The sequence below is a fragment of the Schistocerca gregaria genome, chromosome 5 (assembly GCF_023897955.1).
Source record: "Schistocerca gregaria isolate iqSchGreg1 chromosome 5, iqSchGreg1.2, whole genome shotgun sequence".
In the NCBI taxonomy this organism is placed as follows: Eukaryota; Metazoa; Arthropoda; class Insecta; order Orthoptera; family Acrididae; genus Schistocerca; species Schistocerca gregaria.
This window is the reverse complement of record NC_064924.1, coordinates 82,212,583-82,234,952: the sequence shown is the minus strand read 5'-3', so window position 1 is coordinate 82,234,952 and position 22,370 is coordinate 82,212,583. Positions and strand designations below refer to the sequence as shown.

The following is a 22,370-nucleotide window of genomic DNA, read 5'->3' as shown; positions in this document are numbered from 1 at the left end:
GGAAATAATAATTCTATTGGTTAGTTGGACAGTTGAAGACCTATCTCATTATAACATTAAGATGAAGTAATTTCAAAAGAGAGAACACTTTTTTGCCCGTTTCACAAGAATTTGTGCAACATAGAAAAAGGAGTTTTTTATGTAATTATTAACAGTGTTTCACTAACAATGCACAATCAGATCATTTAAAGTATTAAACATCCTTTGGTATGAATAAAATTATTCTTTAGTGAGATCTAGTAATATCTTATTAGCAATGTGATGTCCTTTTTACCTGGTGTATAGTAAGCACTAGTTTATTTTAGCACATATTTTGCATTGGAGGCAGTCAGTGTTTGGCAGATTTGTGAAGATTATTATACACTTAAAAAGCTATGCTCTTAGCACTTGATGCTTTTTACAAGTCCTGTGTACACTGACAGCGGGATGCCGTGTCATTGGTGTTATAAACATAAGCAGCAATTTAAAAATGCTGAACTGTCCTATTGAAAATAGCTTAGTCATAAACAGTAAGCTTAGTAAAGCTATTCTCTTTATGAGCATATATCTTGGGCTTACCACTTAGTGTGTGTGTATCAAATATATCCTTGATCATGTTCACTATTTTAAAGAGATATGTGTTGACTTAGGACAAAGACTGTGTTAGGTTTTGGAAATAAAGATATGATATATTAGGGTACTATGAGTCCAGCAGGCAGAATAGATTGTGCAGTGGTGGTTATCACTGATGGTAAGACTCCAACAGTCATTAATAGGTTGGACAATTTGTATGCCTATTAACTGCCTCACTACTAGCTGTAAGTAGACAGCAATCTCTCTGTTGTGAAATGTTAAACCTGCCGATACCACCCATCTGCTCTGACTTGTGAAATCAAAATGTTGAACATAAACCATTCATCAACATTCAGTATGTTAATATACCCACCATAACAAGAATGGCTATTGTATCTCTGTGCAAATGACATCACATAAAGATTCATCTTTATTTCACAGATCAGAGCCAATACCTGGTTGATAGGTCAAATTCTTCCTTTTACTGAATTGTCAGTTATTACCTGAGATTATATAATTTGTTTTTGAAACTTCAGGTTTCTTGAAGCAGCAAAGTTCTCATTCCAAGGAAATGACCAGTAGCCACAAATAATACTGAGTGCTATGCACAGTAAATTTATGCTTGTGTGAATTCCAGCAGCAATATTTTTTGTTACATTTTGGGAAATTTTATTATTTTCCTTTAGAGAGTATATAATGTTGAAAGACGGAGTTGTGAAACAATAATTGAACATCTTAGAACAACATGTTACAGAGCTGTTTAGGAAGGGCTGCTTCTAGATCTGCGCAAAGACCTATGGTGAACATAAGTAAGAAATTTGTTGAAATATCACTCCAAAATGAATATATTACTCACCTGCTTTCCAGAGAAGGATGAAGTGAGAAAGCCTGTATTCACTCTCCTTTTAGGGTCACATTATGTCAAGCTCAGACAGAATATTGTAACTTAACAACAGTCAATTGTTAATACCGTCTATGGAATTACTTTTTTAATATTTGTTTCATCTGTACATGTAAGCTTCGGTTTGTTTCATATCTTTCACAATGGAAGACAGGCAATTGCTGAATAATAATTTTTAGTGGGAAAATGTACTAAACCAGTTACAAGGTTAAGAGAACAAAAAACTTATAATTTGCAATAGGTTGTGTTTGCAACCACAGTAGATATGATGTTAGGATTTAGATATTTTGTTATGGTGAACACCCAGTGAGAAAAAGAAATATGATGAATTCCCAGAGTCAATCAGAGGAATCAGCAAAATGTAATTTTGCTTCGGACGTTATTTAGTGATCAGTTTCTTCTAAAATTAATTGCAAATATTGTTGTAGACCATAATATGCTAGAAAGTATCAAAGCAAGAAATAGATATTTCATTGTGTAACACCCAAAGTAAGATGGCTCTGGTGGGGGGCAAAAGGGGGGGGGGGGGGAGGATGCTAGTTCAAACCCCCATCAAGCCATCTAGGTCCAGGTTTTCCAGGATTTCTCTAAGTAACTTAATATGGATTCCAGGATAGTTCCTTTGAAAGGGCATGACTGTTTTGCTTCTCCAATTCTATCTTGTGTCCAACTCTAACGACCATGTTGCTGTCAGAATGGAAACCATAATCTTCTCCCCTTTCTGGTGTAACACTGTCATAATAAATTTTTCACCTTGACTAGTGGACAGTCTATGACGAATTTGGTAACTGTTATACTTTCCTAAAAATATTGGCAGTTTCTTTGAAAACTTTTCCTCAACATAGTCAAAAGTATTATATTTGATGAGGAACCAATATGAATAATAAAGGAGAATGAGGAATTAATGATTATAGATGTAGTATGATAAGACTGTTAGAAACATTATTGCAGAGATCTGAAGGGTATGTGGCTACATGAATTTTTGTATAAAAGTAATATAACATATCATTAGAAAAGTCGCTACTGTAAGAAATGAGAATCAGGAATCAGCCACTTACACTTTCAGAATATTTCCCTGAAGTTAGTTAACAGACTGTAGCTTGCAGAAAGCAAATGTAGAATCAGTCTCCTGAGCAGAGTTGGATCAAAGCTCAGTCCTGCGTTGTTACAGAAAATGCTTTACCAACTGAACAATTTGTTTTTACCTTGCAGTTCATTCCACATCTTCTACCTGCTGTTTTTCTCCTGCATGCAGTGGAAGAGCTACTGACTCCATAAGTGCACTTTAACCACTCTATATAAGGTAAGTTGTTGCAGAAATACCATTAGAATACAGAGATCCAGTGTGACTCTTAAATTACATCAAAGTTTTAACAAGTGAGGCCTTCAGGAAAAAATACCAATCTGACCAACTATGACATGTAAAGACATACTATTTTCATTAATACAAATGATCTGAAGATGGCCATTTAATTTCAGTTAATCTAGTAATCATTCTTTATATTTATGTGACCTGGTCAAATAAACTTCTGCAATAACAAGAACAGCTGTGTTTAGATTCTGAGATCACATCCCCTGAGTTTGATAGTATGACGTAATCATCAGAATGTCCACAGAGCATGGACTTTGCCATGATGGGGTGGTATATGCATATCAGTGATACAGGTAACCGAATGGTGGGTGCACCCACATTCAAGGATTTATGTGGAGAGGCCAGACTAACACATGGTTCTTGAAGTAGAAGAAGCAACAGATTTAAGTAGTTGCAGAGGCAATAGTCTGATAGACTGATCAACTTAGCAACATGGCCTTCCTTTTTTTCGTACTGCAGGCAGCTGAAAGCAAGAAGGAGCTACAGTCGTTATACTCCCCAAGGACTTGAAGCGCCACTGTTCAGTTTAATGATGCTGACATCATCTTATACAAAATTCTGGAGGTACAAAAAATTCTCCATTAGGATCTCCAGCTGGTACCTTTTCAGAAAGATATCACCAGAGAACTGCCAACCTATAGGTCATAGCATGGAATGTTGCATTCCTTAATTGGGGAGATAATTTAGGGAACTTGGATACAGAAATAAAGAGGATGAAGTTGCAGTGGCAGTTCATGAAATGCGGCTGTAAAAAGAAGAGAATTTGTGATCCGCTGAGTACAGGGTTATCAATGCAAAATCAAATTGTGGTAACACAACTAGGTCTCATAATGGTTAAGAAAACAGCAATGTGAGTGAAATACTGTGACTAAACTATTGCATCCTACATCCACTTGACATCCAGTCAAGCCTGGTCCTTTATTTTAATCAATTTTATCCCCAGTTCAAATTAGTACCTTTTCATTAGTTATTCTATCTACCCATGTAATCATTAGCATTCTTCTGTAGCATCACAGACCAAAAGCTTATTCAGGACTGCAGTGCTCATTGCTCACATTTCACTTCCGTATTAGATTGTACTTCAGACAAATACTTTCAGAAAAGACTTCTTAACACTTATAGTTATATAACATGTTAAAACATTTGTTTTTTACAGAAACTCTTTTTCTTCTATTGCCAGTCTGCATTTTGTATCCTCTATACATTAGACATTATCAGTTATCACACTGCTAGATAGATTATCTCACATACCACTTTTAATGTCTGTTTCCTGATTTAATTCGGCTGCATTCCATTATCCTTGTTTTACTTTTGTTACTATTTCCCATATACTCTCTAAGAGACACTATCCATTCTATTAAGATTAGATTATATTAAGTTTCTATAGACCCAAAAATGAGATATTCTCATGGGTGTGGAACATGTCAGAAAGTATAACATAAAAAACATAAAACATTTGAATACAATACTTAGTACCTTGATAATTTCTCAGGAGATCGTCAAAAGAGGTGAATACATGACAGTAAACTGGAACAGCTAATATTTACAGAATTAGTACACTGTCAGAATGAAACATTGTTATGCACATTTAACAAATTTATCATTTACAAAATACTTAATCTTGACTGCTGTGACAAAGTGCTGTAAAAGCTGTAATCTGACAGATATTTTTACTTAAGCTGGTTGAACAGTCCTTGTTAAGATATTTATCTATAGAGTAGAAGGAGTTGCCTACCAACAAGCCTTTAAAACTCTGTTTAAATCATGGTTAATCTGTGACAGAGTTTTTAATGATTTAAACTGATACTGTAGTTCTTTGCCATCTCAGAGAGAATTACAGTATCATTGCCGAATCTTAAAAGATTTTATTTATTTTCTTCAATCTGTAATTAACTTTCTTAGTTTTCTTTTTTGGTTGCTCAACATACAGATCAAATAAACTGGGGGACAGGTTACAGTGCTGTCCCATGCCCATCTGAACTACTCTTCCCACACTCCCCTTCCCACCTCCTTCCCTTTCATGTGCTGTGATACTGATTTGATCCTATCTTGTGTATAACTTGTAGATAACCTTTCACCCACACCTGTTTTTTATTCCTCAACATTGTTAAAAGCTTTCTCTAAATCTACAAATGCTAAAATTGCTGTTCTTCAATCCATCTTCTAACATAAGTTGTAAGGTCAGTATTACCTCGCATGTACTTACATTTCTCTTGACACCAAACTGAACTCATCCAAGGTTGGCCATTCTTCACTAGATAATTTGAATTTGTATTTTCCAACTATGATTTATTAAGCTGATGATTTGCTAATGCATATACACTCCTGACTTGTTTCGTGCTGGGATTATTACATTTTTCTCAAAGTCTGAGTGCATGTTGCCTGTCTCCTATATCTTGGATACCAGGTGGAACATATTTGTCATGGCTGGTTCACCGATGGCTCTGAATAATTTTAAGGGCACATCATCTGCCCAAAGTGCTTTGATTTAAGTCTTTCAGTGATGTCACATTCTTCTCTCAGGGTGACTTCTGCAATCTCATCATCATTTACTTCTTTTTCTCTTTCCACAATAAGTTTAATAAAGTGTGAGGCAGATTTTCTAGTCAGTGAGTTCTCAAATATCCTCAAGAAGCATAATGTGTCAAATGAGACACATTAAAGTGACACTCTTCTTAGCTTTTGGAGCAAGTAGTTGCTTTGTTGAGGAGGAAACAGAAAGAAAAGGGTGGGCAGGTCACACCAATGTTAGGATGAAGAGACTCACTTGCAAAGAGGGTGAGGAAGGAGGGTAGACAGAGATCTGTTTCATAATTATTAATTTTATCAACTGAATTTTCCTTTGATATACATGGTAAGTTTTATTCCCTTGTTTATCTCTGCTACAGGTTCCTTCCCCCCATGTGAGGTCTTGATATTCATGTAGCTGCATTTCTTTTCTACAAAGGTTTTTATAATTTTCTTGTGCATGGCATTGTCTTTCCCATAGTCAGGCATACTACAGCATATTTATCCCACTGCCATGCCAGTTTTGCCATTTTACACTTTCTGTCAATTTCTTTTTTAACTGTATTCTTTGCTGCCAGCTCCATTTTCTAAAAGTATTTTCTTCTGTCAACAGATATGTTCAGCATCTCATGTGTTATATAAGGATTTGTTCTAGAATTTGTCTTTTTGTCTATCTGACCATCTGCTGCCTTCATTATTGTGTTTCTTAAACCTTTCCATTTGTCTCCTATTGTATTTCTTCCTCCTGTTTCAGTCAATCATTTCTTCCTGTTCTGTTTGAAAATCTTGTGACCACTGTTCTTTCCAATTTATGCACATCCCATCCCCTTAATTTCCCATCTTTCTGCAGTTTTTATCTGTACTTCATGACCAATAAATTATGGCCAGAATCAACGTCTGTCCTGGTAATGTTTTTCAGTTTGAAATCTGAATTCATAATCTCTGTCTCACTGTTATACAATCCATCTAAAACCTTCTGGTGTCCACAGGCCTTTCCCACCCCTACAACTTTCTTTTCTGATTCTTAAACTGATTGTCTGCAGTGGTTAAATTGTGCTCTGTGCAAATGTTTACCAGGTGGCTTCTCTTCCTTTCTTCTTCTTCTCCAGCCCATGTCCTTGTTGTACAACTTTTCCTTTTCTTCTCATTCCTACTATCAAATTACAGTTGAATTGTCATCTCCTTTAATGAACTGAATAATTTCTTAGATTTTATCATTTTTTTACCCGATCTTTTCATCATCTGGGATGCTGATACACGTAATCCCTTTTACTACTTGGGGATTGGGGGGTCTTAGCTTTGTGTCTTCATTGGTTGTGGTGATGTGTTCACTATGCTTATCATAGTAGTTTACCAGCATTTCTGTTCTGTTATTCATTACGAATCCTGATTGTGTGTTTCCCCTATTTGCTTTATTGCTGTGGTAAAGTGCCAAACTATGGGTTGGAAAGTCTCAGCTTCAATCTATTGTCATTCCTAGGTTTTTTTATATGTCTCTTTTAACTTTCTTCACCTTTGTGAGCACTCATTGATGTAAAAATTGCCTAGTAGCACATTGGTTTGAAATCTATGTTAAACTGTAGGACCCCCATAATTGCGAGTACATCTGTTCGGAGATCAGAGGAATGCAATGGTGTACCACCTCTAATGGGACCATACCCATTAAAGCACTGTTGTTCAAACCAATCTTTAGGACAATGACAGCTACACCTTTCTTTTTTTTTAAATCTTGTACTCACATCCTTTTCTTCCTGCTAGTGCATTTCTCTAATTCCCACTAAACCTAATTTCAACTATTTACTTCTCTTTTGAAATTATAGAATTTACCTAGTTAAGTAATCTAACATTCCACACTCCTGCTCGTGGAATGCCAGATTTCTTTTTATGATAACAAAATGAACAGCATTTTTAAAGCATTATCACAGCCAAGACAGATAAAAGCCTATACCCACCACAGTAAACTCACATAGTTCAAGTGTATATCCCTATTTATATTGAAGATAATGAAGAGCTTTAAAGAATTTATGATGTGCTAAGCAAAGTTATTCAGTTTATTAAGGGAGATGAAAATTTGAACGTAATGAGAGACTTCAGTTGTAGGGAAAGGAAGGTGAGTAAAAATAATAGGATAACATGAACTAGGTAAAAGAAAAGAAATCTGGACACACTCATTTCAGATAGACATATAATAATTGTTCAGAGATCTTAAGCTTTCTCACTGTCTATAAATAAGATACATAGTAATAAAGTGTCACATAACATCTGCATATTTATAATGTACAATAATGATGTAACAGTCCAACTAATATGTCAGAGAAAAGAGTTTACTATTATTGGAACATATTGCAGCCTGTTGCTTTGCTGTAGTCAGTAAACACCAAAAATACATCACATTTATCCTCATCATATCTTTGGTTATTATCTCGTACTGTTTAATTTGCCTGGAATCAACACAGTTTTATGTGACACAATTGGTAAACCATATGTATAAATAATAAGACACACAAAACAGCTCATTGGAGAACATGCAGATACAACATTCGTGACTAACATTATTGACTAGTTAGAACTCTTAACTTTTTCAGTTGTCAAACATTTGCAGTAATTAATGCACATGATTTGCAGTTAAAGGAGTAAGACACCTGATATGTGAAAGTGTATGCTGGCTGCTGCTGGAGAGATGTTTAATCTGTATGCGTAGTGGGTTAATAATTGGAACTACATAAAAAAATAAAAAGCCCATTGGTTGTAGCATTAGTGGTGCTTATAATACATTTACCAGCCAGTCACTGCAGACTTGAAGTAGATGCATTATTTAGAACATGGAATAATTAAAGGAAATTAGTTCCAAGGAAAAGAGGAGGGAAAATGTGCAAATAAGTGCAACCTCATTATGTATTAATCCTTTAGTTTTTTTGTACAAAACTGCACAAAAACAAAGTATAAAAATGGAGTACAGTTTACATGTTTGATACTGAAAATAAAGTTATCAGGTTCTTCTTTTAACAATTGTGGAAAAAGGTGTATTATGATGATTAATTCCTAAGAATGCTTAAACTGACCAAGATTTTCTCCACTTTGGTTAGTTTTATAATGCTTTCTACTATTCAGTATTGACATTAAATGACCAGAGTATTTGCCTGTTTTCAAAATGTGGAGGTCTTATTGAGTGTTTAACCCACAGTATGTGGAGTGTGTAGTTCAGCGTGGAGGTGTTTCTCTTACCATTGTTGGTACCACTCCTTCAGGTATATTTATTTAAACATGCTCATTGATATATTGCTGTATTTTAAAAGACAATTTCACAGGGCTCCATGTATATGTTCCTGGTTTGACAAATGCTGGGCCAATGTATTGCAATATGACTGTCGTATTATGTCACCCTCTCTTAATCCCATAGGAAACATATGCGACTATTTGGAACATTGAGTGAAATGTATTAATCACTATCCCCACAATTTGGTAGCTTCATGGGCTCTAATCATTTATGAGTGGCTTCATCTCTGTGTGGTATTATTAAAGAAATTTGTTAACACTTTTCACTACCACATTGAGGCCTCCAAAAAATATAGAGCTGGTGTTCAACAGTATTACTATGATTTCTGATGGTGGTGACTAATTTTTTTTGTCCAGTGCACTTATGATTTTTATGGCCCATGTTGAATCATGAAGAAAGCAAATCCAGCAAGTTACTATTTCTAGTAGGCTACTGTGTACATGCTTGTAACATCTCATGTTAAATATGTTCATATTTTTATGTACCATGTATTAAACAAAGTGCTGTCATTATATAAGGCAATAGTTTCAACCTGCCCAGATAGCTGTGCTTGTTAGTACACTGCATCTGGGATTCTGGTAGGCATGTGGGTCCCAGATTGAACTTACTGGGTGGATTAACAATGAGAGCTGTAGTGCTGGCCAGCCTGGATGTGGTTTTTAAGTGGCTTCTCGTGACTACATTTGGGATCACAGACAAAGACAGTCGAGTTTAGGCTCGTTCTGTGCAGCTGATGTCATGAACTCGCTATCTGGCAGCCAATGAGTAGTGATCTTAGCACTCTGCTGTGAACATGACCATAGCGAGATATTTAGTGAATTTTTATTCCCTCTACAGAGGGATGTTGGTAAGCTACAAATTCTACATAAACACGTGAGAGATATAATTTGCAGGATACATGATTTCTTCAAATACAGAGCACCTCTATGTGCTTATAGCAACTGCCATTTGAAACCAGTTATCCTGTATCCCTGCCTGTGCCCTGACCTTACGTTTGTGAATTTAACACACTGGCTCCCACATCCCTCCTCAGTTACACGATTTACAAAAATTTCTAAAATGTTCTTCCACTTCCACATCTCCACTGGACGAAGACATACTATGGCATACAAATTTCCATTTGAAGAGGTGGAATGGGGTGGCAAAAGGAAGGGCATCCAGTCACCCTCAATTATTAACATTGCCAAATCAGTAATTTTTTGGGCTGCTTCTGGTGCAAAGTGTCATTGATGAGGAAAGGGAATTCTCCACCCCTCCGCCATCCCCCCCCCCTTTTAACTGTTTGACAAGGCCCCCTTGCCCTATGTTTAAAATGGCAGAAAATGTAAAAGAAAAAAATCATAGGAAATTAGAAAATGGCAGGGTAATCAAAATTGGGAAATTCAAAAATAGTGGCAAATTCAAAACCATGCGCTACTGTGCTAGTGTGTTTCTTATGGAAGCAGGGTTGTCACCATGAATAAAAACTGGCACAGAATCCAAGTGCATTGTCACACTGGCTGACCTGGAGTACTGACCCTGGCTCTTTGATCTCTTGAAACTTGGAACAGTGGCACAACCATAGTATGATTTCAGACTCCAAGATGGCTGTGGAACGTGACGACCATAGTATATTGGCATAGCTTTATGATGCCAGAATCCAAAACTTGGAATACTATCAGTGGTTGGGCCAACAAGATACACGGGTCCTGCAACAAAGTTATGACATCATACTAGTCGGCTCATCCACCATACCTCGTGAACACTCAGCACCATGCAAAGCCCACAGGAAATCAAGATGTAATTGAAAAGGTAACTGCTGGCCCCGGTGGCCGAGTGGTTCTAGGTGCTTCAGTCCAGAACCGTGCTGCTGCTACTGTCACAGAATGGAATCCTGCCTCGGGCATGGATGTGTGTGATGTCCTTAGGTTAGTTAGGTTTAAGTAGTTCTTAGTCTAGGGGACTGATGAACTCGGATGTTAAGTCGCATAGTGCTTGGAGCCATCAGAAAAGGTAACCGCTAAACATCTTTGTCATTTGCAATTCAGAGCTTGCATGCATGTAAATGTGCAGTCAAGAATTATTAAACCTGTCTGAAATAGTTACTAGCTCCTTGCCAGTGTTGGCTGCTGGCACTTGTAAGATCTGCAGCTTCATGTGCTGCGACATACCCACCATGGTCTTTCTGACGGGCCTCGGGCAATGGCTGTATGATGTCATCATCCAGCTCAGACATGTCAGGCTACTTATAAAAGTGTAGAATGAAGTTATACAGGTGCAGTTCTAGGCATACTGGCTCTGACTCTGTGATGTCAGAATACAAGTTCTAAAATACTGGCACTCTGTCATAAGTGGCAGAGGATGTTTGTGCAGGTCCAGGTGTGTCTACTGGACAAAGGATGTTCTACTTGACATGTTTCCCTGAGATACTATTCAGTGAGTGGGGTACAGGCACTACTTACCGCTTCTCTTAACTCTAAGTTTGGATCTCTCACCTTGTGTCTTCAAAGAAACACATGCTGCCACTCCAACTTATTCCCCTAATATAAGTCAGACCTAGTTACAATAACATATGTAATTCCTACAACAAATCTGAAATCAACTCAGCAGTTGCAGCATCCAGTATATTGGAGAAAGATGCAGAACTGGTTCCCAACAGGCTCTGTGACACATTAGAGAAGGACACATAGAAGTGTTTCCAGACTTTGCTCTGATGAAGCATGCTATTTTTAGTCAACATCTCCTTATATGGTTACCCTATGGGTAGTGACCAGCATGGGCCTGTCTAAACCAGAAGCACTATCCATCAGCAGGTTGTAGATGTCCTACTCCCACCCCAATAACTGTTTCAAGTCTACAGACAAATTTTTCAAGCACCTGGAATGTAAAACACTAGAGCACATAGCAGTGTATTGGTTTTATATGACATTGCTCTGCAGGTACTAGCCGGCAATGGACCTGTCTCACTGAAGTGTGCTATAGCCCTAACAATAATGACAGTGACCAATGCACTTTATCTTGTAAGTTCGATGAGTAGTACTCCCATGTGTGCCATGTAATATTGTAAAACAAATCTTTAAGTATTTTATAAATAATGTTCAAAACAAACACAGTACTTGTATTGTCATGAAATGAAAGGACTAAGAGAGAGGTTTCCTGGTACAGTTTCTTGCAGTTTCTTCCAACATACGACTATTACAAAGTATTTTCCTACCATATGTCTGCAGTGGTGGGAAGAGCCTGCAACAAATTCAACTGTCAAGAAGGTAGATTTCAGTTGAGGCAGTGAAAAGATGTTTAAAATTGTAAGGAAAATAAACATAGCTTATAGGGGAAATATTGTAATAAATGAGATAGGCTATAGAAAAATCTGTGTGTGTGTGTGTGTGTGTGTGTGTGTGTGTGTGTGTGTGTGTGAGAGAGAGAGAGAGAGAGAGAGAGAGAGAGAGAGAGAGAGAGAGAGAGAGAGAGAGAGAGAAGGAAATATAAACTCCTCTTTTGATTATCTTATCAGAATGTGTTGGAACATAAAGCTAGCATTCCTGAATTCTGGTCAGTTTTAAATACAGACCCGTTATGCCACCACATGAGCAAAATACAGAATATCATGTCAGATTTATGATTGGACTGAATAGGGCACCTATATTTGTCCAAATGTGTGTGGAGCTGCCAGTTTCCTTGTTGTCGTGGCTTTGGATCTACATCAGACATGGGAACACCTTAATGTTATAATTCAGTGGGTAATACTGCAACACATTACTTGGTATATGTTCAGTGATTTTCTGTATCCATGTCAGCTGTGTCCATTTACAAACCTTGTAGGGACATCTGATGTATATGCACAGCATGGAGATGAGGACTGTGTAACAATGTCCTTGAGGTGTTATAAGAAGCCCACATTTTGCATACGGAAGCTGGGAAGCAGTTTCCAGATTTTTTTTTTAACTGGTAGAATAACTTAAATTAACAACAGTTTGTTTGCTATAATGGCTACAGGATGATACAAAAAGGTACGGCCAAACTTTCAGGAAACAATCCTCACACACAAATAAAAAAAAGATGTTATGTGGACATGTGTCCGGAAAAGCTTAATTTCCATGTTAGAGCTCATTATAGTTTCGTCAGTATGTACTGTACTTCCTCGATTCACCCCAGTTGGCCCAATTGAAGGAAGGTAATGTTGACTTGTGCAATGACGTCATCAACACAGATTTTCTGTGAACGTTTGTGTAGGGATTGTTGGTGATGTCTTGATTGGGCCCCATGTTCTTCCACCTATACTCAATGGAGCATGTTATCATGATTTCATATGGGATACTCTACTTGTGCTGATAGAACATGTGCCTTTACAAGTACGACACACATTTCAGTCGAAGTGTTCATACGCTTCTCAACAACAGATTCGATGACCTATGGATTGGTAGAGGCGGACCAATTCCGTGGCCTCCACGATCTCCTGCCCTCAACCCTCTTGACTTTCATTTATGTGGGCATTTGAAAGCTCTTGTCTACGCAACCCCGGTACCAAATGTAGAGACTCTTTGTGCTCGTATTGTGGACGGCTGTGACACAATACGCCATTCTCCAGGGCTGCATCAGGGATTCCATGTGACGGAGGGTGGATGCATGTACCCTCCCTAACGGAGGACATTTTGAACATTTCCTGTAACAAAGTGTTTGAAGTCATGCTGCTACGTTCTGTTGCTGTTTGTTTCCATTCCATGATTAATGTGATTTGAAGAGAAGTAATAAAATGAGCTCTAACATGGAAAGTAAGCGTTTCTGAACACATGTCCATATTTTCTTTCTTTGTGTGTGAGGTATGTTTCCTGAAAGTTTGGCTGTACCTTTTTGTAACACCCTGTAGACTGCATGGAACTCGATTGCACTGACTACAAAACTGCTTACGACCTTGTAGTCAACTTACCAAATTTTTAAAGTGCCTGTTTAAAGAGTCAGGTGGCCTCTACATAAACATTACGTTAACAGAGTCTTAAGAAACGTTAGTGATAGATGCAGGAAAGGAAGGAAGGAAGATTGGGTTTAATGTCCTGCCAACATTGAGGTCATTGGAACGAATACCAAGGTTTTCCAATCCATAGAGTGGTTAGAATTCAATCATTCTTCTGAGAAGTGGACAGAAGGCTTAGATTTCTTCGAAACATTACCAAGTGCCCTTGTGGTAGTTGTGGTTTTTGATCTGTAGCACAAAGGAGATGTCTGATGTCGTGTGTGCAGTGTGGAGCACATGGGGAGCTGGGAACCATTTGACATGAAATTCAATCATGTGATTGCTATCATGTGTCATTTGCTGAGTAGATTTGACATAGTGATGAGATAAATTTTGATGTACAAATTCTCTGATTTACATGAAAATCGATTGTTTTCTAATATATTTGCAGATTTCAGAACAAGATCCAGTGTAGGCGTTACAATATTCTTTGAAACCGTTACTATATTCGATGGTTTCAAAATTGTTTCGATGTCTTCCTAACCGATGTGATGCGGGGCACCCTTCTGTACTCTAACCGCAGTCCACTGCGACTGACGTGCACTGTGAGTTGTCGGAGGGGAGTTGTCCACAGCACACCCCTCTCAGGCCGGCAGTCGGTGTCGAGTCCCGTGAGCCGCACAGTGTGTATGTGGGTGGTTTGAAAAGTTCTCGAAACGGAAAAGAAAAAAAAAAGTACTTACATTACATAACCTTTTTTTATTTTCCAATGTAGTCTCCTTGTAGATTAATGCACTTGGTCCAGTGCTGTTCCAGTGCATTGATCTCCACTCCAAACCTGGAAAATGGTCAACTCCTACTATCGGTTTTTCATTGGAAGTGAATCTTCGTCCACCAAGAAAATTTTCAATCCTGGGAGGAGATGGAAGTCTGACGGAGCCGCATCAGGTGAATAACGCTAGGCGCAAATTGAGACGCGTGTGGCGCGACGCAGCGCAGCGCGCGTTTTTGTAACATCACAGGTTCAAATGGGACCGCGCAAATTGCGACGTGACGCGACTGGGACGCGACAGGCGCCTGCGCCAGGCCGCGCGGCGTTGTGGTTGAGGCACAGTTTCTCGCGTCGCGCTTGCCTTGCTAGCATCGTGGGAAATTTGAGGAGGGGAGCGGAAAAGTAGCCCAGCCATATGCTCACTTCGGAACGGCGCATATCAGCAGTGGTAATATTGCCAATACGATAAATTTTGGCTTTGTACTGAATTTTATTGCCTTTGGGTAGTCTTTCGTTTCTAGCCATTGAAACGCCCCAGCTTTCTTCGTTAGCACGTTATACTTTTCTGTTGTTTATATCTGCATAATTTTGTTTAGTTTTTCTTCTGTCAAGAAAAATGTATACTTCGGTAACTGATGAGCCATTGGCCGCTGGAATTACACCATATGCCTCCGTGCTGTTTTCAGATCGCAAGAAGGGACAGAGGGTAGTGAATAAGGAAGCAAGAAATTTTATAAAATCATGTGATTAAGAATCAAGGCAGGAAAGCAAGGTTATATTCTCGCTGCCTAGTAAGCTAGCGTATCTGTACGATCTGTTACAAAAACTTAGAAAGGGATAATCTCCACAGGTGTGATCCCTTTGTTCTTGTGGTAAAAAGCGTCCAAGACCTGAAGTATAAAAGTTTCACTGTGATTACTCTAATATGTATGTAATAATGTAATGCGACACACTGTACTACATGCATGTGAACAACATATTTCCACTGCAAGCTAGAAACAGTCGAAAAGCAGTCTCAAATAACAATGTTTTAATTGGTTCGCCATGATGAGAAAAAGCATTTCAATTGTTGCATGGACATTATCAGCCTTAATAATCCAAGTATACAACAACAGACTACACAAATGAAGAAAATGGTCGGTATTATTACGAAAGTAGGAATATCCTAAAAGAGTGTTATGATTAGATATATTTAATTTGTTGAAATGTGCTGCTGACAAAGGCAGATCTACTTTCATGACAATGTTTTTCGAACTCCATCTCACAAGGCACACATGGCTAACTTGTGCATTCCTGTCGCGCGCATAATCCTTCGCTGCTGACAGTACACTGACCATTGTATTGTGCGACAGATCAATTATTTATTTTTCTCAATAACTACTATTTTATTCGCGATCACGCATTGTTAGTTTGTCGAGCCCTAGGTGAGTAAACAGTATCTGGCATGTGCCTATCATTCCGCCTGAAGGAATGCTCGTCATTATTTTAATACTGCTCAGATCAAGAGAAGGAATAAAATCCTTTGGTAAGCTTCCATTTCCGTCGCTCAGTGTTAAAAATACGATGGGTTACGGGGATTCCACCAAAATTCCAACAGAATTGCCAATCTGTTTTTGTGTGAGTTGTTAACCTTTTCTCATCCGAAGAAGTATCACCATTTATGAGTAAAGGCCACATTTCTCTTGGTGACTGGTTTAATTGTTCTTCCTTTGTCACAATGTAATTTGCCAAACTAATCTCACAGCAGCTACTGAGACAGAATTCCGAAACGTAGGGCCTCATTAAACAAGTAATTGGCAATTACAGAGCTCAATAGCTTACGAAAAACCTCATAGTATCGGTTTGCAGTAACATAAAAGAAGAAATTTCATGTTTATTTTCATACTAGGAAGCTCTTGTTTCGTTAGCTGTCGATAACTCTTAAAAAATTAGTCACTGGAGTGAAATAAATAAAAAAAAGAAGTATAAGTAGTGATATATCGCCATAGATAAGAAAGTTCCGTATGTTTAATAATTGGCAAAACACTCTCCTCCTTGTGTGCTATCATTCGCCAAACTTTCGTTTCGATGTCTCGAGCGGTTTAGGAGATACGAGAGATGTTGCGAGTATTTCATTGGCGCGGGCGTGAGATCGGAAGTGGGCGCGCTACATGGGATCCATTTTCTCGAGATCGGAGGCAGATAGAGATCTCCTCCCAAGTCTAAATGTTAGCTAAATTTCATACGCAGCAACATATGGTGTAATATGTACCAAACGCAAAATCATAGCGACCACTAATTTTCGTTGCAAACTTTTTGAGTTTTGCGTAGTGCCTTACTAAAATGTGTGCATCATAATAAGAATGATCATTAGCGACGTGATGGGCACGAAGCTGACATATAACGCTACAAGTAAGGCAAAAATCATATATTTTTAGAGAGTAGTTCCTGTAAAATCGTTTGAGAAAGATAAGAGGTTGCGCGCGCTTCGGTTCAGTCAGCGCAGAGCTTCGCCAGTCGGCGCGTGCGAAGTATGGTGTACGCGTCGCAAAATGCGGTGCACCCGCGTGACCCGTGCGGCACGTGCGTGTCGCGCTGTAGTGTCGTGTCACGACACACGTGCTATACGCTTCTCAATTTGCGCCTAGCCTAAGGGGGGCGTGACAAAAATTCATACCTTAGTTCGTGTAATTTTGTCATGGCGACGGCACATGTTTCCGGGCGCGCGTGAAGAGTCGTGCACTTTTTCAATGATTCCTGGAATAGTCACAAATCTTGGCCGATCACTGCGCGGATCATCATCTAAGCTCTCCCGACCAAACTTAATTTGTCCACTTGCGTCAGTTGAATTTGTAGGAGCAGAGTCCCGCAGTGTATTCTGAAAATCGTCATGAATGTCCTTTACTTACGTACCTTTCTTTACGAAGTACTTAATCACTGCCCGAATCTCGATTTTTCCATCTTCACAAATCAAAAGGGGGAAAAATAACAGAGCCATGTCACCGCCACAGCTCTCTTACAAGAGCACTGACAGGGCACGTGTTTACAGCCAACAATTTAAAAATGTATATCACGTGAAGAACTCGTTGCGGTAGCGCTGACCTCTCGTGGTGATTCCGAGAACTTTTCAAACTACCCTTGTACACTGACGCATTGCGTTCTGCCCTGCTGGACATAATTCGGCGATATGCTGTAAGGTCTGTACTTGAAGTCTCGAGGTGTTAGCGTTCATAGTCCTTTCACCAGACGAAGGTAGCGGCGTTTGCTGTTTCGTTGGCGGTGCTACAGTCGTTAGGCGTCAGTTGGAGCTACATGGAGACGACGGTTCACTTTTTCTTCTTGAAATGTCTGCTACTGGTATGATACTGAACACTGTTCTTGCAGGAAATATGATATTTTTCCTATATATGTGTATTTGCTGCGTTTTTGACGTGTACGATTAGACTTGTAAATAAATTTAAGCATGTTTCATACTGAAATGTTACTGTTATACGACTGGTACATGTAAGTTCGCATGTTTGATGGTTCTGTGATGGTTGCTTATGTTACTGCCAATGAAATAACCACCTTCCATTCAACACACAAATTTTTGTAGTGAATTGTACAAGCTTAGTACTTTGCTTTTTTACTGAAGAGCCATTGCACAATTGTCCATTAATGAGCATCTCTAGATTTTTCAGTTTCCATACAGAAAGTATGTGTAGGCTATAGGTCATTTCCAATTTACATGGATTTTTGACACCCTCTCATATGCGTTAAAGCACAACGATGCAGGAGAATAAGTCCGTTTGGCGGCACAGACGTTCGTCCAGAATGCACTATCCCTCCCGCCGTTTCTTTTAAGAAAGACTCAAGTTGAGAGTTCCAAACTTAGAGTTAAGAGAGACAATATGCATTGACTGTACACCTCTGAGTGAATAGTAGCTGCCGACCGCGGTGGTCTCGCGGTTCTAGGCGCTCAGTCCGGAACTGCGTGACTGCTACGGTCGCAGGTTCGAATCCTGCCTCGGGCATGGATGTGTGTGATGTCCTTAGGTTAGTTAGGTTTAATTAGTTCTAAGTTCTAGGCGACTGATGACCACAGATGTTAAGTCGCATAGAGCTCAGAGCCATTTGAACCATTTTTTTTTTTTGAATAGTAGCTCGGGGAAACATGCCAAGTAGGTCATCCTTTGTTCAGCACACAAGCCTGTACCTGCACAAACATAATTTGCCTCTTACAGCATAGTACCAGTATTCAAGAACTTGGATTCCGGCGTCATAGAGTCAGTGACTGCTACACTGTTATAAATAGCTCAACAGATCTGAGATGAATTGTGACATCATAGAGCCAGCGCCAGTGGATTGGATTTTGACGTCATAGACTTAAATCAGTATACCATGGTCGCCATGTTCGATCGCCATTTTTTATTTCAGGCAAGCCATCTTCTATTCTGATGCCATGCTAGTGCTGCACCAGTATCTCAAGTCTTGGACTGTGACATCATAGAGCCAGGGTCATTATTTCATGTCAACCAGCATGACAATGCATCATCTTCGATTCTCTGGCAACTTATACATAGGGCGACAACCTTGTTTATGTAGGAAATACACTACCACAACTGGGCTAGGTTTTTAATTTCCTGCCATTTTTAATTTGCTACATTTCTTTTAATTTCTCCTCAATTTACACATAGGGCAATTGACCTTTGCCAGGTAGGGTAATAAGAGGGGATAGGGGAATCCCATTACTCATTGATACATGATCGACGATACTTCGTGTCAAAAATGACTCAGAATACGACCCATACCAAACGAATGGAGATTACGGGATAAGATCAGGAAAATTATTTGTAAAGGGCATCTACTGGACTTTTGGTGCTTATCGTGATAAGCGTCTAATTTCTGTCCGCTGCCATCTGAAAATACACTTCGCTCTCGAGTGATGTAATTATAGAAATATTCCCTGCTGCAGATGTGATTGAAAGAAAACAAAATAAGAGTAACGAAATAACCATGTTTTGACTCTGCTACTCAATGTATGCAACTAAAAAACTATGTGAGCAAGTTTTCTGCACTGATAATACATGTATCCTTCCAGCAGAGGTTTTGTTGCGTCGAAATAGCTAAATGTTTTATTCTTTCTTTGTCTTTCTCTTAATACCCTCTTATTTTCTTAGATACCTCATAGGCAGCTGTTGCTTGAGCGATATGGGTGATTGGCTGACTGCACGTATGAACAACACAATCTTAGTTACTTCAGACACTGCATGGTCAGAAAATAGTTCTTCCAGTAATTAATTGCCTCATCTTTACGTACAGGGTGGTCAGAAACATCTGAAAAGCTTGTAACGGTATTGCAGAATAGGCAGTGCTGGGAAATAATTGTTAAGAAAAAGACTCGATGCGTTGCGCCGTTTCTGAGTTAATTAGCTTGAAGTTAGCCAAATTCAAAGGGCCCACCAGAGATGGTGTTGCTAAACAAGTTCGTCTCTTGGTTTCCCAAAACCGAATGACAGAGCGATACAAAAGTTGGACATGGGATGGTAGTAAGGAACGAACCTGAGCTAAAGTCTAAGCAGTCTTAACAATTATTTTTCAGCACAACCTACCCTGCAACAGCCTTACAAGCTTTTCAGACCGTTTCTGGCCACCTTGCATATGAAGTTGAGGAAAAGAATTATAGGCGGTAGTTTCTTTCTGACCATGTGTTGCGCGAGGTATAACCTTTAACAGAAGAAGGTACAGGTTAGTGGGACACCAGATGCGCTGTCCAAGCCCTAGGACGAGCAGACTAAAATTATTATGTGCAGTTGTAGTTTCAATGCAGAGCTGAAAATATTAGCAGAAGATAGGGAAAGACGAAGGCCAGAATCAAACCAGTCAAAGACTGATAAGCTGGAAGAAAACAAGAAAAACCGAAGAATATGATTAGGAATCGCACTCTGAGGGTTCAGCGCGAACTTTATATAGCTAGCTCATCCGTCTGGAGAATTGAGAATCTCGACGATTTTTGCCTGTTATCGATGTTGATACTGGCAGGATACTGGTTGCAGGAATTCCAAGACTTTCAAGGATGTTTTAATTTCACGTTTTAAATCTGAATTTTTTGTGTTTTTTCACATTCGCCATTGTAATTTTTCATTTATTTTATTAATTTTGTGGCTATATTAACGTCCTTTTCAATTTGAGATGTGTTGACTCCATCTGCTCTCGTCCCTGTTGAGATTGCAGGTAAGGTTGACAGAAGTATCCAGAGAAGGGAAAACACAACCGCCCATAGGGCTATTGCCGTTACGCAAAAGTCAAATTGTTCAGTGGAATGCTTCAACGAATATTTAATGGAATGTCGGGGCTTCATCCCAAACAATGGAAGTGCAATCCTGCAATATCACCAGTATTACTTTGACACATTACCAGATGCTGTTCATGTCGTGGGCATAGACCGTCAGGGAATGTTTGTATGGGGAATGGGCAGTTAGTGAAGGACCCGCAACGGTAGTGCCTTATGCCTGTCATCGCCAGACAGCAAAGGCATCGCTTTCGCAGCGGCAGGGGATTTCACTTCATCGTAGCTCAGCCGGTTAGTCCGAACTATTTGTTAATTACACACACAAACTTTCCTCGTGAATCACTCCACTTATTAATGAAAACCACAATCAAAATCTCTACATTAGTTCCTAGGATATTTTACGAAGTACGAATACAATTTTAGTTTGTAGTGGCAAAAAATATTTTTTATGTGGTACAATTACAAATTAACAATTTTTTGACATGTACTTTGAAACCTTACTTTATGCTAAATTTCATGATTCTAGTTCAACGTGTAGGTTGCGATTAGTCAGTCTGCGAGTATCAAAAAATGGGCGTACCTCATAGACTTAGAAGCTAAAATATTTACATAGTCAAGAGACCGTAGGCGTTAGTACGAGGGTCGTTCAATAAGTAACACTCCGTACTTCTTAAAAAAAATAAAAAAGCCATTAATATACATAAACAAACGTCCCTGTTGGCGCTTTACATTTGATGTTTGTTTTGTGCACCGGTGAAGTTTCGAACCGTTCTGGCAGATGGCAGAGCCGTTGTACAGCGTCAAAATGGCGTCTATAAGTAGTGTGCTGTTACTGAATTTTTGTGGACTTCAGATCTTATTCGTCACAACAAGTTATCGTGCTCGTGAAGTATTCCGTAACTCAATCGATACAAACGGAACCGTTAGACGATCACTTTGTTGTACGGCTGCCCGACTGTTAAAATCCATTTTCCTCATGAAGATGTCTCAAGTTGAAATCATGTCACAAACGAGGGCCGTTCAATAAGCAATGCCCCACATTTTTTTCCTCAGAACATATTTATCAGATGTGTCACAATTTGGTGACAATATACGTCAAATGTCTTGTCATATACAGCAACATGTCTTGTCCATGTCCTATTTTTCTACATAGTCTCCATCACGTTCTACAGCCGTACGCCAACATTGTGGAAGTGTGTGTATTCCTTTCTGGTATAAGCTCTTGTGCTGTACGTGGAACCATGTTTTCACTGCATGACTGACACTCTCATCATCTTCAAAGTTTGTTCTCCGTACAGACGCTTTAAGTGGCCCAAAGAGGTGGTCAGCATGAGTAGTGACATTTACACTATTCAGCATGTCTGGAGCAGTGGCTGTGACAAGACGTCTCGAGCGTGGCTGATCATTGAGCTCTGTTTCTCCATTTCGTGAGGCTGTAACTTTCTTGACCCATCGCCCGACTGTAGATTCGGCTGCAGCATCGCCATTCACTGCACACAAACGTTTATGGACGTTCACCACAAGAGAAGAATTCTGCATGCACTTGTGTCTATATACAAATTTGTCACGTAAGAATACTAGAGTAATTCCATTAGAACAGTCTTACGTTCTCAGTTTTCGAAAGACACTGGTCCTTCAAGAGCACGATAACTTGTTGTGACGAATACGATCTGAAGTCCTCTTTCGCATCTCAAATGTCTCGTAAAATGGTAAAGAGTTTCAAACTCTAGTACACCGAATGATATATGAAAAAAAGAGAAAACGTCACTCGGAAACGTAAGGTGCAGAGAAGACTGCTTTCGCCATTT

General features: G+C 39.1%; 1 protein-coding gene across 4 annotated transcripts in view; it reads left to right on the top strand.

Moving 5' to 3' along the window:
• The window catches only part of LOC126272922 (UDP-glycosyltransferase UGT5-like), a 146,496-nt gene that overhangs the window by 38,082 nt on the left and 86,044 nt on the right, over positions 1-22,370 (top strand). For all 4 annotated transcript variants that reach the window (XM_049976211.1, XM_049976212.1, XM_049976213.1 and 1 more), the window contains exon 2: positions 2,666-2,756. The gene's annotated coding sequence lies outside the window, so the exon portion shown is untranslated. The remainder of the gene's footprint in view (positions 1-2,665; positions 2,757-22,370) is intronic.